This window comes from Hemiscyllium ocellatum, chromosome 10 (genome assembly GCF_020745735.1).
Source record: "Hemiscyllium ocellatum isolate sHemOce1 chromosome 10, sHemOce1.pat.X.cur, whole genome shotgun sequence".
Lineage (NCBI taxonomy): Eukaryota > Metazoa > Chordata > Chondrichthyes > Orectolobiformes > Hemiscylliidae > Hemiscyllium > Hemiscyllium ocellatum.
This window is the reverse complement of record NC_083410.1, coordinates 35520931-35537533: the sequence shown is the minus strand read 5'-3', so window position 1 is coordinate 35537533 and position 16603 is coordinate 35520931. Positions and strand designations below refer to the sequence as shown.

General features: G+C 39.9%; 1 protein-coding gene across 4 annotated transcripts in view; it reads right to left on the bottom strand.

Moving 5' to 3' along the window:
* The window catches only part of thada (THADA armadillo repeat containing), a 367664-nt gene that overhangs the window by 100275 nt on the left and 250786 nt on the right, over window positions 1-16603 (bottom strand). The window lies entirely within an intron of this gene.

Here is a 16603-nt window from a genome sequence, read left to right as displayed (position 1 = left end):
CAAGATCTGCATTTAAAAATCATACATTGTGGGTGTGAAAATACTATGGCTTTAACAGGTTATTTAAAACAAAAGGTTTTAAGCCAGGGGTGCTGAGCAGGCTACTAAAACCATTTCAGCAAACAGCTTGTGCGGTCTTAGGTTTTTATTTACATTATAACAACAGAAACAGCCTGAATGGGTATGGTCAAGCTCTCACAGAAACAGGATTTTTAGCTCATTCAGCATCAATTGTTGTTGGGGTCTCAGCAGGGTTGGAAGCTGCAGTGAGTCTCTTCTGGCTAGTACCCTCTGAGTTTTCTCTGAATGTATTTCTTCCTGGTCTGCGAGAGTTGCATGTGAATCAGATCAGTTGTCTGAATGTGCCTTTTGCAAAGGTGTATTTTGGCATTTTATGATATTGGAACGGTTAGCTTTAGTAGTAATTTATTATTCTGTTAAGTTTTCCAGTAGATTTAAGTTATTCCAAGTTCTTCTTCCTTTTGTTGTATTTTAAGTATAGTGTCTGAATAAATTGTGTTTTGCTTAACATCGAGTAGTTTGATCAATCAAATTGCATCTGGAACACAGCACCTTATATTTACCTTTAAACTAATAAAAAGAATCAAGACCATCTTCTCAATATTTTGAGAGAGTTTGGTCTAGTCCATAACATGGATCAATGACATTAATGTAGATCAACTGCTATTTTAACCAGTAACCTGAGTGGGAAATCAGGTACAATGTTTCTGTCTGGTGAAGCTTGTTAAAATAAGATTAGGGTCCAATAGAGACAAATTTTTAAACATTATTAAAATTATTTCTCAAAACATATTGCCAGCAAGACCATCAATTATTTCCCATCCCTAGTTTTCCCAAGTCAGTTGTAGCCTTATTTCTTGAACCACTGCTTGTTAGTATGTGAATATACTAAGTGGTTTGATGTAGTTGACAGTCAAATAGGTTGATCTGGGCCTAAAGTGAAATGTAAGCCAGACTGGATTAGTACAGCAGATCTGCAAACTTCTCTCATGGAAACAAACTGAGAGTGTCCTTCTGAACTATGAGGAAAATCTAAGTCACCCCATCGTCTCCTGGTAGCAAAACTCTACGTAAACACTCTCTCCACGGCCTCCGTGACCAAGTATGAACTATTTCTTCGGGTGCTTCCATCAGCCACTCTCAGTTGAAGGTCAGTCACAGTTTCAAACCTGTTTCAAGCAGGAAAATAACCAGGCACTTGCATATGATTAATATTACTCTGGGCTATGTTGGTGAATTGGGATAGCTAATAGCATGCATTCAATTGAGTAAATTATTCCCATTCTGAGGAAGGATCACTTGACCCAAAATGTTAACTGATTTCTCTCCATAGATGCTGCCAAACCTGTTAAGCTTTTCCAGCAATTTCTATTTTTGTTGTTATATTTGAACTCTCTATTCCACTTCAAAAAGTACATAGTGGTTTAGAGCTCTGTACCAAAGTAAACTAACTGGTGTCCCAATGCAATATCATAAGTTGTGAAATCAAGCATGCATCACTAATCCTGTAACTATACCCTTCAGGCTTATAAGAATAGACAGTGAAATAGCACACTGTAGGCAGTTAACAAAAAAGGCAGGAGTTTTAAATGCTTTGACAGCTAAAATCTCATGTTAAACTCTTAACAGATCCAATGAACTTGACAATTGCAATATGTTTATGTGTATTTTAGGCACATTTACGTCTATTTTAGCTATTACCAAAAGGCAAAATGTGTCCCAGAACCCTATCCAAAAGGGTATCTTGCCTATCCAAAGAACTCTGGTAAAGTTAGAACTTCTAGGAAAAAGTGAGGACTGCAGATGCTGGAGATCAGAGCTGAAAATGTGTTGCTGGAAAAGTGTAGCAGGTCAGGCAGCATCCAAGGAGCAGGAGAATTGACGTTTCGGGCATGAGCCCTTCTTCAGGAATGAGGAAAGAGTGCCAAGCAGGCTAAGATAAAAGGTAGGGAAGAGGGACATGGAGAAGGGTACTGGAAATGCGATAGGTGGAAGGAGGTTAAGGTGAGGGTTATAAGGTGAGGGTGATAGGCCGGAGTGAGGGTGGGGGCGGAGAGGTCAGGAAAAAGATTGCAGGTTAGGAAGTGCTGAGTTCGAGGATTGGGACTGAGACAAGGTGGACGGAAGGGAAATGAGGAAACTGGAGAAATCTGAGTTCATCCCTTGAGGTTGGAGGGTTCCTAGGCAGAAGATGAGGCGCTCTTCCTCCAGCCATCATGTTGCCATGGTCTGGCGATGGAGCAGTCCAAGGACTTGCATGTCCTTGGTGGAGTGGGAGGGGGAGTTGAAGTGTTGAGCCACGGGGTGGTTGGGTTGGTTGGTCCAGATGTCCCAGAGGTGTTCTCTGAAACGTTCCACAAGTAGGCGGCCTGTCCCCCCAATATAGAGGAGGCCACATCGGGTGCAGTGGATGCAGTAAATGATGTGTGTGGAGGTGCAGGTGAATTTGTGGTGGATATGGAAGGAATCCTTGGGGCCTTGGAGGGAAATAAAGGGGGAGGTGTGGGCGCAAGTTTTGCATTTCTTGCGGTTGCAGGGGAAGGTGCTGGGAGTGGAGGTTGGGTTGGTGGGGGGTGTGGACCTGACGAGGGAGTCACAGAGGGAGTGGTCTTTTCGGAACGCTGATTGGGGAGGGGAGGGAAATATATCCCTGGTGGTGGGGTCCGTTTGGAGGTGGCGGAAATGACGACGGATGATACGATGTATCTGGAGGTTGGTGGGGTGGTAGGTGAGGACCAGTGGGGTTCTATCCTGGTGGCAATTGGAGAGGCGGGGCTCAAGGACGGAGGAGCTGGAAGTGGAGGAGATGCGGTGGACAGCATCGTCGACCACGTGTGGGGGAAATTGCGGTCTTTGAAGGAGGAGGCCATCTGGGTTGTTCCGTATTGGAACTAGTCCTCCTGGGAGCAGATGCGGCGGAGATGAAGGAATTGGGAATACGGGATGGCGTTTTTACAGGGGGCAGGGTGGGAGGAGGTGTAGTCTAAGTTGCTGTGGAAGTTGAACTTCTCCAATCAAATTTAAAATGTAATGTCATGCATTAGACAGCCAACTGACGAAAACTTGGGAGTTGCACTTTAATGAGTAATTGCCCTGTGAATATGCTCCCATTGCACCCTACTGTGAAAATGACAGATGCTAAAATCACAGAAGACTCTTCTGGATTTGTTCCATTTTTGCTGTGACTGAAAGGTTTCTCCATCTGCACAAAGATTCATCATGCACAATTTGTCAACTACATTAAGCATCTTTAAGCAGCAATATCTAAAGCTGTAAGTTTGCTGTTTTAGAAGCACAGTAAGAAGAGGTTTTGTGCATTTTTTGTAGAAAGCATGTGTGTAGAAAGATATAGGCCTTGATTTTGCAGTCAGCAACAAATGAAGGCTTTGTCACACAGCAATTGGTTTCTAGCCTTTTTCACTGGAAATCAGCTATTTGAATGGTAAAACAGCGATGTACCCTCCATAGGAAATATGGAACCTGTGTACAGGAGAAATAACTGTGAATCGCCTTAGCCAATCAGACTAAGCAATCCTTGGATGTAGGTTTGCTCGCTGAGCTGGAAGATTCATTTTCAGACCTTTGGTCACCATAGTAGGAAACATCTTCAGTGAGCCTCCGAATGAAGCACTGGTGGTGTATCCGGCTTTCTATTTAGATGTTTGAGTTTCCTTGGGTTGGTGATGTCATTTCCTGTGGTAACATCATTTCCTATGGTGATGTTATTTCTGGTTCTTTTTCTCAGGGGGTGGTAAATGGGATTTGTTGATAGAGTTCCGGTTGGAATGCCTATTCAGACCCCTTGGCATCATGGTAGCTCACAAACCCACCAACACATTAAAACAGCAGCTAATGAACTTGAAAGAGCCCATACAGACAGCAATCAAAACTAATGTCATCTACAAAATACCTTGCAAGAACTGTAACAAACACTACATTGGACAAACAGGCAGAAAACTAGCCACGAGGATACATGAACATCAATTAGCCACAAAACGACATGACCCATTCTCACTAGTATCCTTACATATGGATGAGGAAGGACACCACTTCGACTGGGCCAACACATCCATTCTAGGACAAGCCAAACAGCGACACACACGAGAATTCCTAGAAGCATGGCATTCCAACCGGAACTCTATCAATAAACACATTGATTTGGATCCCATCTACCCTGAGAAAAAGAATAGGAAATGATGCCACCATAGGAAATGACATCACCAACCTAAAGAAATGCAAACATATAAATAGAAAGCAGCCTATACCACCAGTGCTTCATTTGGAGGCTCACTGAAGATGTTACCTAGTATGGTGATGAAACATCTGAAAACTGAACCTTCCAGCTCAGTGAGCAATCCTACATCCAGAACCTCAACCTGAGCTACATATCTTCTCAAAACTTGCTCAGCAATCCTTACTGAGGCAAAATTGGAAGTGTAAATTAAAATATTGAAAATCAATGTCAAATCATGCACAGAATATAATAAAAGGAAAATTAAGATGGGATATGAGAGAGGATAGAGTATACAATATATATTTATTATCCATAGCAGACAGAAAAAAGTAAAACACAATTAAATCTCCAACGAACCCAAAACATTACCTTTGATTTCTCTTCACAGGTGCTGCCAGACCTGCTGAGCTTTTCCAGCAAGATGCCATATTGCAGCTTTGTAAGACTTAGCATTCAGTTCTGATCACTCCGAGAAGGATGCGGAGGCTTTGGATGGGGTGCAAAAGTGTTTTACCAGGATTAGAGGTATGAGCTCTAAGCAGAGGCTACAAAAACTCAGTTTCTTTTCTCTTGAGGGGAGAGGCTGAAGGGAAGCTTGACAGGAGACTATAAAATTGAGAAGTATAGATAGGGTTGACGGTCAAAATAATTTTCCAAGAGTTGAAATATCTAATATACAAGGGCAAGGGAGGGGTATGATTTAAGGTGAGGGGGGAAAGTTCAAAGGAGATGTGAGGAGCAAGTTTCTTTTACACAGAGATTGGGAGGAGTCTGGAACGCACTGCTGGGGTAGTGGTTGTGGCAGATGCAATAAGGGTGTTTAAGGGACTTTTAGATAAGCACATGAATATGCAAGGAATGGAGGAATACAGACTAGGGCAGGCAGAAGGGATTAGTTTCATTTGGCATCATGTTCGGCACAACGTTGTGGGCTGACGGGCCAGTTCCTGTGCTGTACTGTTCTATGTTCTGAATATGTGTAATTCGCAACTATTTTAAGACTGCAGATCTCCAGATTGCAGAAATAAAACTTCCGTTGAACTTTACAACTGAGCTCCTTATTCTACTTCAGTAATGAGCTCCAAGTTGGTAATCCCAATGCAAACATTTGCAACATGAAAGTGCAGCAAACAAGACTTTTTCAAATGTCACCATATAACTTAAGTCTGTCATGGTGGTGTGCCTTCATTGTTTATTCTTAAAGTCAACAATGTGCTCTTGGCTATTGATTCAGGGACTGTATACATGATTGCTGAACTGGAAAAGAAGGTGAATAAGACAGGCAAGATCTGTATTCACTTTACAAACTTTGACAAGCACAGAAAGATAAAATGAACAAAGGAAAATTGCTACGAGATTTCAGGATGATGACAGAAATAGAAAAGATACACAGAAAAGAATGCTTTGAAAGTGCAACAGATACAATTTCTACAGAGTTCCTGCAGAGGAGCAATAATTCTGTTGTTGGTGCTCCAAGTTGCTATATGGGATAACAATCAGGAAATCCAAAGGCTTTTCGTGAGATGGTTATTTCAATACTAGCCATGTTACTGTATTCCAAAAGAGCTTTCTTGACTGGAGACCCTCACATTCAAATCCACACCCACCTCTACCATGAACAGACTGTGGTTGCAATATATATGATCTACAGCATACATAGTTGCACTATCAAATAATACTGACCACAGCTTTTTTTCCACGGGCCTCAACCAACAAGCCAAACCAGGACATCAACATGATGGGAACAGCACCACGTCCAGTCTCTCCAAGTCAGATATCGTCCTAGCTTGCACATACATCAACTGTTCATCATCACTGCAATCTCCTGAATTTTCCTATTTAACACATTTGTGGAAATACCAACAAAACAAGGGCTACAGCACTTCAACGTGAAAGTTCATCACCACTTTTGCAGGCTACAACGGGTGTCAACAAAGGTAGCACTGTCAACATTGTCCTCTCCCAGGATAATATATACAAAAAATTAATTGGTGGGTTTCTCTCATTCAACACATTTATTGCTCTTATAGGAATGTAAAATTGAACCATACAGACATATTACAAAGCAATTGGCATGGTTTGCAGTGTAAAGAAAAGCACTGTTCAACAATGAGCTGAGATTAGCCACACACCACAACCCTTTATATGACTATCCTTCCCTAATATTTGGGAAGACAACTTGTCTTTTGTTTAAAGACACCTTTGCCAAACATCCAAGTTAAATAAACATACATTTAAGAATGCATGGTTAAAACAACACAGATTTGTTGAAGTAAACATTATTTCAAAAACGAATGAATGGCTAAAACTGTAAGGTTTAATTCCCAGTTTGTGCTTTGTTGGTTTCTTGCAGCAGGTCAGTGTGAACAACTGGCTTTAGGATACAGATATTCCACAGCTCCTGCTGACATGGGCCTCATGGAGTATAGCACTATGGAATCATAGAATGGTTACAACACAGAATTTTAATATTTTCAGGCATTTATCCAATTCCCTTTTGAAAATGACAACTGAACATACCTCCACAACCCTCTAGGCAGTGCATTCCAGATCCGAACCAACAGTTGTGTAAAAACGGTTTGCTCATGTTGTCTTTGGTTCTTTTGTCAATTAATTTAAATCTATGCTCTTTGGTTTTCTGCCCCAGTGCCAAAGAAAACAGTTGCAGTCTATGCTGTCCAGACCTCATGATTTTGAATCTGTCTATTAAATGTCTCAACTTTCTCTTCTTCAAGAACAGCCAAAGCTTCTCCAACCTATCAACAAAATTAACGTTGCTCATCCCTAAAACCACTCTTCTAAACTTTATCTGCACTCTTTATACATTCTTGAGCTCAGTTTTCTCTCTATGTCAAATTATGTGATAATATTCCCTGATCTGTCTTACATTTTAAGAGCAAGGTATTAGAGTATTGTTCATTCTTTATCCAAACATTCAGGCATAGCCAAATTGAATCAAAATGTTTAAGGGGGTGCAATGATGGTTATGCTGACCTTTCTTGTGATGGGAGCACATCATCAACATCTGTTGTCAACTCAACAATAGCAGGTTTAACCAACAAAGGATATCATTCCTTAAGGAATAAAGGTTCAAGAAAACTTAAGAAGTTGGGAGGCAGAATTAAAATGTAATGTTTTGTGGATAATTGTGAAGTATTACATTTTAGGAGGAAAGATAGTAGCTATATATGGAAATAGGAGTAGTAGGCTATTTGGTTCACCAAATCTTAAATGGCTTGCCCTTATTATGAGATAGTGTACTCTGTTTCTAAACTTACCAATCAAGGAAAGTATTCTATCCACATTTATTCTGTCAAGCCTTGTAAAAATTTTGTAAATTTTCAATAAGATAAACTGCAGTTGGGGAGGAAGTGTTTCCCATATGTGCTGTGGTTGTAAAATTTGAGAGGAACAGCAAAGAACCAGAGACTTTACTTTATATTTTACTCTGAAGCAGTAAGCTAATGACCTAGATTGCATGACCACAAATGGTTGCAAAAACTGATCCAGTTTAACTTTCAAAAGGGAATTTTGCTTTCTCTTTTTGCCCATGGCCAAAATATTCTCTGTTTTCTCGCCCACTTAAATAAATGCTCCAACTAAATAATTCCCACAATAGGCTTTTGTGTTTTTAAAAAGATGACCCTACTTGCCGTGGATCTTTAAACATGACAGGTCACTCATGTGTCTCAAAATATCTCTCAAAGATTAGATAGTGGATAAAAAACACTGCACATTGTTACCTTCTCATTGGTTTTTGTGTTAAGTCTGTAGTCATCTTAGATGGTGAAATGAAAATTTTGTAAAACCAAGGAAACTCAGCAAACTGAGGTTTGTTCAAATTTCAGGAGGTTGGTTGTCATTAAACTCGAAGGTAGCTCAGGTTAAGACAGTCATCTCTTGTATTTACTGGCTCCTCCTTTCATGATGTAGCTGTTGATTATTTTGGCTGCTTGGAACACTGACTGGTTTATTGGCTTTTGATGGAATTCTCCATCTGCAAGTAGCATCTTGACGGTTTTAAAAAGTCAACAACAAAATGGCTTCCTTGTCAGGTGATATTCAAATGTTCAAACCCCCTTTTTCCAACCAGAGGGGTGTTGTGTTAGTATTAGCATTTGAGTCAACTATTGTAGTTTAGCTAAAAGATTATCATAATACAGTGGAAGTTTATAGTATCAATCTGCCTTAGAGACGCGTTACCTCTCAAGATTTTCCTTTATCCATGTTGAAAGAGAGAGACAGGCTTAAGAGAATGCTGTAGTTAAATTGGCGTTCTATAATTCATGTCTTTATACATGAATGTTCACATTTACTTTGGTGCTTATTTGAGACTGAGAATTAACTGGAGTTCAAAATGGTTAGGATCATATAATTTGAACAGCCATTTTAAAAAGTTCTGCCCACTAATTCCAAATATTGACTAACTGACTTGCCTTACAAGGAAAATTTGGATAGGCTAGCATCAGTTGGCATTTAGGGGAGGAAGAGACAACTTGACTGAAACAGTGAAGATCCTGATGTTGTGGCCATTTCGGAGACATGGATAGAGCAGGGACAGGAATGGTTGTTGCAGTTCCCAAGATTTAGATGTTTCAGTAAGAACAGAGAAGATGGTAAACAAGCAGGAGGTGAGGGATTGTTGGTCAAGGACAGTAGTACGGTGGTAAAAAGGATGTTTGAGGACTCATCTACTGAGGTAGGATGGGTTGAGGTTAGAAACCGGAAAGGAGAGGTCACTCTATTGGCAATTTTCTATAGGAAGGCAGGGTGGAGATTGCAGAGCATTTGGCTTTGATATTTATGTTGTCATTGTCTTCAGGAATAGTGCCAGAAGACTGGAGGATAGCAAATGTTGTCCCCTTGTTCCAAGAAGGGGAATAAAGACAGCCCTGGTAATTATAAGCCAGTGAGCTTTCCTTTTCGTTGTGGGTTAAGTGTTGGAAAGGGTTATAACAGATAGGATTTATAATCTAGAAAGGAATAATTTGATTAGGGATAATCAACACGATTTTGTGAAGGGTAGGTCATGCCTCACCAATTTTATTGGGTTCTTTGAGAAGGTGATAAAATAGGTGAATAAGGGCAAAGCAGTTGATGTGGTGTATATGGATTTCAGTAAAGTGCTTGATAAGGTTCCCCATGGTAGGCTATTGCAGAAAATACGGAAGCATGGGCTTGAGGATGATTTGGCCGTTTGGATCAGAAATTGGCTACCTGAAAGAAGACAGAGGGTGATGATTGATTGGAAATGTTCATTCTGGAGTTCAGATACTAGTGGCATACCACAAGCATCTGTTTTGGGGACACTGCTGTTCGTCATTTTTTATAAATGACCTGGATGAGGACGTAGAAGGATGGGTTAGTGAATTTGCAGATGATGCTAAGGTCGATGGAGTTGTGGACAGTACTGAAGTATGTTGCAGATTACAGAGGTGAAAATGTGTTGCTGGAAAAGCACAGCAGGTCAGGCAGCATCCAAGGAGCAGGAGAATCGACGTTTCGGGCATGAGCCCCTCTTCTCCTGCTCCTTGGATGCTGCCTGACCTTCTGTGCTTTTCCAGCAATACATTTTCGGCTCTGATCTCCAGCACCTGCAGTCCTCACTTTCTCCTAGCAGATTACAGAGAGACATAGGTAAGCTGCAGAGCTGGGTTGAGAGGTGGCAAATGGAGTTTAATGTGGAAAAGTATGATGTGATTCACTTTGGAAAGAGCAACAGGAATACAGAGTTACTGGGCTAATGGTAAGATGCATGGTAGTATAGATGAGCAGAGAGATTTCAGTGTCCATGTACATAGATCCCAGAAAGTTGCCATCCAGGTTGATAGGGTTGTTAAGAAGGCGTGCGGTGCGTTAGGTTTTATTGGGAGAGGGATTGAATTTCAGAGCCATGAGGTCATGTTGCAGCTATACAAAACTCTGGTATAGTCACACTTGGAGTATTGTGTACAGTTCTGGTCGCCGCATTAAAGGAAGGATGCGGAAGCATTGGAAAGGGTGCAGAGGAGATTTACTAGGATATTGCCTGGTATGGAGGGAAGGTCTTATTAAGAATGGTTGAGGGACTTGAGGCTATTTTCTTAAGAGAGAAGACGGTTGAGAGGTGACTTAATAGAGACATACAAGATGATTAGATAGGGTGATTAGTGAGAATCTTTTTCCTCGGATGGGGATGGCTAGCGTGAGGGGACATAGCTTTAAGTTGAGAAATGAGAGATTATAGGACAGATGTCAGAGATAATTTCTTTACTCAGAGTGCAGTAGGGGTATGGAACACCCTGCCTGCAAACAGCAGTCGATTTGTCAACCTTAAGGCATTTAAATGGTTATTGGATAAACATATGGATGAAAATGGAATAGTGTAGGTTAGATGAGCTTCAGATTGGTCGGCCAACATTTGAGGGCCGAAGGGTCTGTACTGCGCTCTTATGTTCTATGTTAAGATCACTTCTCATTGTTCAACATTCTACAAAATAGAATCCTTAGTGTGGAAAGAGGCCATTGGGCCCATTAAGTATGCAGTGACCTTCTGAACAGCATCCCATCCAGATCCAGCCCCAACCCTATCTCCTTGACCCATGTTTACCATGGCTAATCCACCTCGCCTGCTCATCTCTGGACACCAAGGGATTAGCATTGCCAATCTATCCAACCTGCACAGCTTTTGGTTTGTAGAAGGAAACCAAAGCATTCAGTAAAAACCCATGCAGACATGGGGAGAATTTGCAAATTCCAATGGACAGGCACCAGCGGATGGAATCGAACTTGAATCTCTGGCGCTGTAAGGCAGCAGTGCTAACCAGGGAGCCTGTGTGTTGCCCTGATAGCTCAGTGGTTAGCAGACCCAGTTTCTTCAATCATTATGACATAATCAATAAAAAGGCCATAGTATTCAAATATATAATCCTTTGAACCAAGCAGTAGGTAAATTAGCCAGAAAATAGGCTAAATTTGTAGCATTTAAGTTTGTTATACAAGACAGATAGAATACAAGATCACACCACTTACAAAATAAAGTAAATGCCACTTAAAGACCCAGGGAATGCTTTTTACTTGGAAGATTGCAAACCTTTGGAATTCTCAAGGAGCTGTGCAAGGTCAGTATTTGACCATGTTTAATGTAAACGTGGATAGATTTCTGATGAAAAGTGATGAAAAGGGTTATGGGGATGTATTGGGCTAAAGGTATTAGATTAACCACAACAGTATTGAGTGGTGGAGCAGCAGCAATGGGCTGAATGGTCTACTCCTGTTCCTCTGTTCCTAAGAGGTGAAACCATGTTTGCCTTTTCTACTTTTTTACATACAGAAAAGGTCAATTGTGGAAGCTCTACTGTCACCCCAGCTGAGATCAGCCAACTCCCAAATACAGTGGAAATTATTTTGATCTGATTTATTATTTGCATTGTATCTCAGTATATTTGACAAGTATTGTTTTGCGTGCGAACCAGACAAATCATACCTAACATAAGTATATTAGGGTAATAGAACAGAATACAGAGGAACCTTGATTATCCGAACAAGATGGACGGGCACTATGTCATTCGGATAATTGATTATTCGATTAATTGACTGATTCAATGCCTCTCCTGTGGGGCTTGGAGTTTTCTGTTAAGGCGGTTCCCCATTCAGGAGACAAGGCAGCAGCACAACGCGTGTGAGCACGCTACACCCCCCCACCACCGCCCACCCTGTAACCCTGCTTAACACCGCTCCCATCTGCCCCCAAACAACACACACACCCACCCCAAAACCCTCCACTGGGGCAGCCAGACTGGACGCCAACAGTAAGATTACTGCTGCCTTTTTTTGGGGAGGGGGTGTGAGTCTCCAGAGAGAGCGAGAGCGAGAGCGAGAGCTTGTGCGCGCGCGCGCACACACACACACACACACACACGCACACACGTACACACGCACGCACACACACACCTTTTACTGCAATCCTTTGACAGCTTCCACCTTTGCCCTGTACAGGACAACGTTGGAAAGATTATCTGGGGAAGGGGGGTTTAGGGTTCACCCCAGTGAAGATCTCCAGGGAAAGTGTGGAGAGAGAGAGAGGGGGCAGGAGATCAGTCATTTGGAGACAGTGCCTGGGCTCCCATCGATGTCCAGGACTGTTCTCGGCAGTATTTCAGTAAGCTGAGGTCACTTTTAATCACTGAAAACAAAAGATGCGATCAGTGTCGGAAACACATCTTTGATGTAATGTTTCTATTGGGATCTTGAGATCTTCTTCAGATAATCTGAAATTCGGATAATTGATATTTGGATAATCGAGGTTCCTCTGTACAGTGTTACAACTACAGAGAAGGCACAGAGAAAGATCAACTGTAAAATATGAGGGGTCAATTCATAAGTCTGATAACAGTGGGAAAGAAGTTGTTCTTAAATCTGTTGGTGTGTTTTCAAACTTCTGCAGTTTCTACCTGATGGGAGAGGATGGAAGAAAATATAAATGGGTGGAAGGGGTCTTTGATTATATTGGCTGCTTTCATGAGGTAGTGGAAAATGTAAATGGAGTCAATGGAATGAAGGTTGGTTTTCATGATGGATCGAGCTGTATTTACAACTTTCTGTAATTTCTTGCAATCTTGAACGCAACAGTTGCCATACCCAGCTGTGATGCATCTAGATAGGATGCTTTCTGTGGTGTATCTATAAAAATTGTTAAGAGTCATTGTGTACATGCAGAATTTCCTTAGCCTTCTGAGGCAGTAGAGGTGTTGGTATGCTTTCTGACTGTAAGATCAGCATTGTGATAATCCATTGAATAATCTTTGTTGGTGTCCTCATTGGTTGTTTTCAATGCCAATGTTTGGAAATATCTCTTTAGTTACTGACTTTGATTTTGATAAACAAACAAAAGAGCTATTCAAATTTTAAAACCTTTCAAAGATTTTTCTTGTTGCCATTTTATCATATGCTTTGTCACTTCAGCAGTTTTTGCAATATACATCAATCCAATGGTTGGAATTCCAATTATTGCGATCATGCCTGCAAGTTACAGACAAGGAATCATCATACTTCTGTTTATGTATAATACTAATATTTCAACTCTTTCAATCAGAGAAAGAAAAATAAACCTTTGACCGCTTGAAGGTTTTTTAAAAAACATACCCAGATTGGGGGAAAAGGCTTAATTTTGGTGGATGAATACCAGAGGAAAGACAAACAGAGTGGACAGTGATAAAGTCAGGTTGCCAGAGAAATTAATATCAGTATTGAATAATAGCCCAAAACCTCCCTTGCTCTTAGTTTTGTAGAGATACCCACAAAAATATGTACTCCGCAGTTCCACCATAGCCTGCAGCATAAAAGAAATGGAAAACCACAGCTGCAGGATTTCAAAGATTAGAATAACCAAATATTTAAGTTAAAGTGCACTACGTAGTTATAAAAATAAATCAAAAAGGCAGGCAATTAGGGTAAAATGTTTCAATGACCTAGGTCTATCAGTACAGTTTGTAACCAACAGCACAGCTGCACTAACAAAATTCCTCTTGATTAGCTAAACAAGCAAAGCATGAGGTCTCTTGATGGCTTTCTCTAACTTTGCCTTCAATTCAGCTGCAAAGATAATTCAACAGTCTGTATACACAATGCTACATATAAAGTACTTTGTGAATGAAATAGGTTTGTTTACCTTTTGCATTAAAACTTGGCAAATGCTCAGCTTTAAATTAAGTCATTTTTATGACATTTCTTTACATCCTCACTCTCAGCTTTTTGAGTGGATAACTTCGAAATCTATTCATACAATAAAGAGCATTTTTTGACAAAAAAGTAGTCTTCACTTAAAAACTGAATTTTTCTGAATTAATCTTGAACAAACTTTTGAGGTTTCACATGACTTTTCTTGAGATTTAGTTTTGAAGCTAAATAAACTCAATTACATTATTGCCACCCACAAATAGTGACTTTTCACTTGGATAACATAAAACTCAAAACTTTCAGTATGAATTCTTTCAACATTGCCAAAGATTTTTCTGACTAATTGAACTTATCCAACTCAAGGAGTTGCTTTGCCTCACTGATTTAATCAACTCCATATAAAGACTGCAAGAGCTTAAAGTTCTAAATTAACACCTAAATCAACTGGACATACCAGAACAACAGGCTGCTAAAGTATTTTAAACATCGATAAGATGAAAACAAAATGCTCCAGCAGAGAGGCAAAATCCCTACATAACTATAGCATATTGTTTAGCTACAGTAATCTATATAGTTCTACTTACGTTTTAAAACCATATAATTTCAGCAAAAGTATTAAGTATGCAGAGTTTGAAGTCATTGTATTTCTGGATCATTGGACTAATTTACTGTTGTGCATTATTATAAATCTTACCCTACTTTTCCTCTACTTTTTCGAAGATAAAAGGCAGATAAAATGCAATAAAGTTAATTTGGAACTCAAAATTAAGAATTAGATTTAGCCTACTTGTGCCTGTGCCAGATCTCTAAAGAGTGTTTTTCTTGATTTTTTCCTATATCCATGAAGTTTTCCCTTTCTAAAATAGCAGCATACCTAATGTGTAACAACCAAAGACAGTTCTCCTGTGGCATTTTCCTTTGTGAAGATAGGTCTGTGTCACTCTGAAATGCTCCATTTACTTACCAACTAATGAAACTCAGCAGCACAATGGTGAGCATAAAAAGATTTAGCTACATAAAAGAGGATGAACTACAGATTATATGGCATTACCAGCAATTTTTGTGCAAAGTTTCCTTTGTATTGTAACTATTTTTTTTACTGTTTATGAGGGTTGAATACCAAAAGTTTTAGGTTGACATCCAACGGTGGTTATATTGATAAGCAAAAGGAGGTTTTGAATTAAGAAGATTGACTGTACTGGGAAAAACAAATTCCATGATTCCCTGTTACTGTACCCAACATTGCAGTTACTCTTGCTGCCTATCACTTATTGCAATATAATAAAACGTTTGCTGGTGACATGGGTTTTCCTTATGCAATTAAGGGATGACTGGACAGATCTGAGAAAGTGAAAATATGATAAAGTAATGATTAAAATGTACTATTTTATTATTAAAGCCCAACATCAGGCAAAATTAAATAGTAGCATTTCCTTAAATTAAACTCCGTGGCGATCAAAAGTACCTAGGAATTTGTTTAAGATCAATCAAACCAAAGGCTGATTGATTTTGATTAAAAGAAACAAGGTCAGTAATTTTACAGATAAAGCAAACATCAGAGTTATAGTTTAAAGAAAAGGGCATTATGGAAATCCAAGGTACAAGGGAGAGCTAACTAAAGGGTGTTCAAAGTCAAAAGTTGGCTGATGGAAGTTGCTTCATTTAGTCACTAACAAACTATCTGAAGCGAAGCAAACACCAGGTCAAAGCAAACCACACATTAAAGCAATCTCTCCAACTTTTGTACTGATGTGTTATGCTTTTAGATGCACACCAGTTTTCTAACACCTGGTTACAATAATAAATATATAAAATAATTCCACTTATCGTGTGTCTTTAATTTGGATAATCACTCAAAAGCCATCACAAGCGGTGTAAGAAAAAATATGGACACCATAACTAAAAACAGACATATTAGGAAGGGTCACCAAAATAAAATGAATAGTACAAGTGAATGGATTCAAGATTGGAATTGCCAAGCCTGTGGTCTAGGTGTCTAGTGACAGGACCACAAATGATGGGACAAGGGAGAAGTATCCAAGAGGACAGGCTAAGTTTTGGGAAGAGGGACCGAAGCTGAAGCAGTGTATACTACATAAAAAGATCATGGAGTGGCTTCAAAAATGGATGAGACTTTTAAATTCTCAGCTCGAGGGTACTTACATTTGGTGTAGGTGACCAAGTGATGGGGCTGGAGAAGGGGCACAAAATTGGATTGGGATGTGTTGGGGAGCCTGACATTTAACATTTACCCAGCAGTTAAAATTGCCCCATCATCTCTCAACTGCAGTCTAACATCACCTTGACTTTCACTAGAGAGAGTATCATTTCAACTCAGTGACAATCTACATTTAAAGTACTCAATAAAGGTAGTGGGCAGTTATTGAACTTTCATTTGAATAATTTTGAAAAGAAACAATACTCCTAACACTGTCTTGTAACAACTAAATCTACTGAGTTAAGAATGTCTGCACCACACAATTTGTTTTTGAGGTGAACATCATCTACAATAAGGTGCAATCATCAGCCTCATTGGAGGTTGATCACTGAGTTTTGCTATCTACAAACCGAAACAGGAGGGTCATTTGGCCAATTATGTCTATTCTGCAACTTTTGTCAACCATGACAAGTGTTCATCTTTTTTTTTATCACAACAAGAACATAATATTCTATGTTAGCCATAATACATAC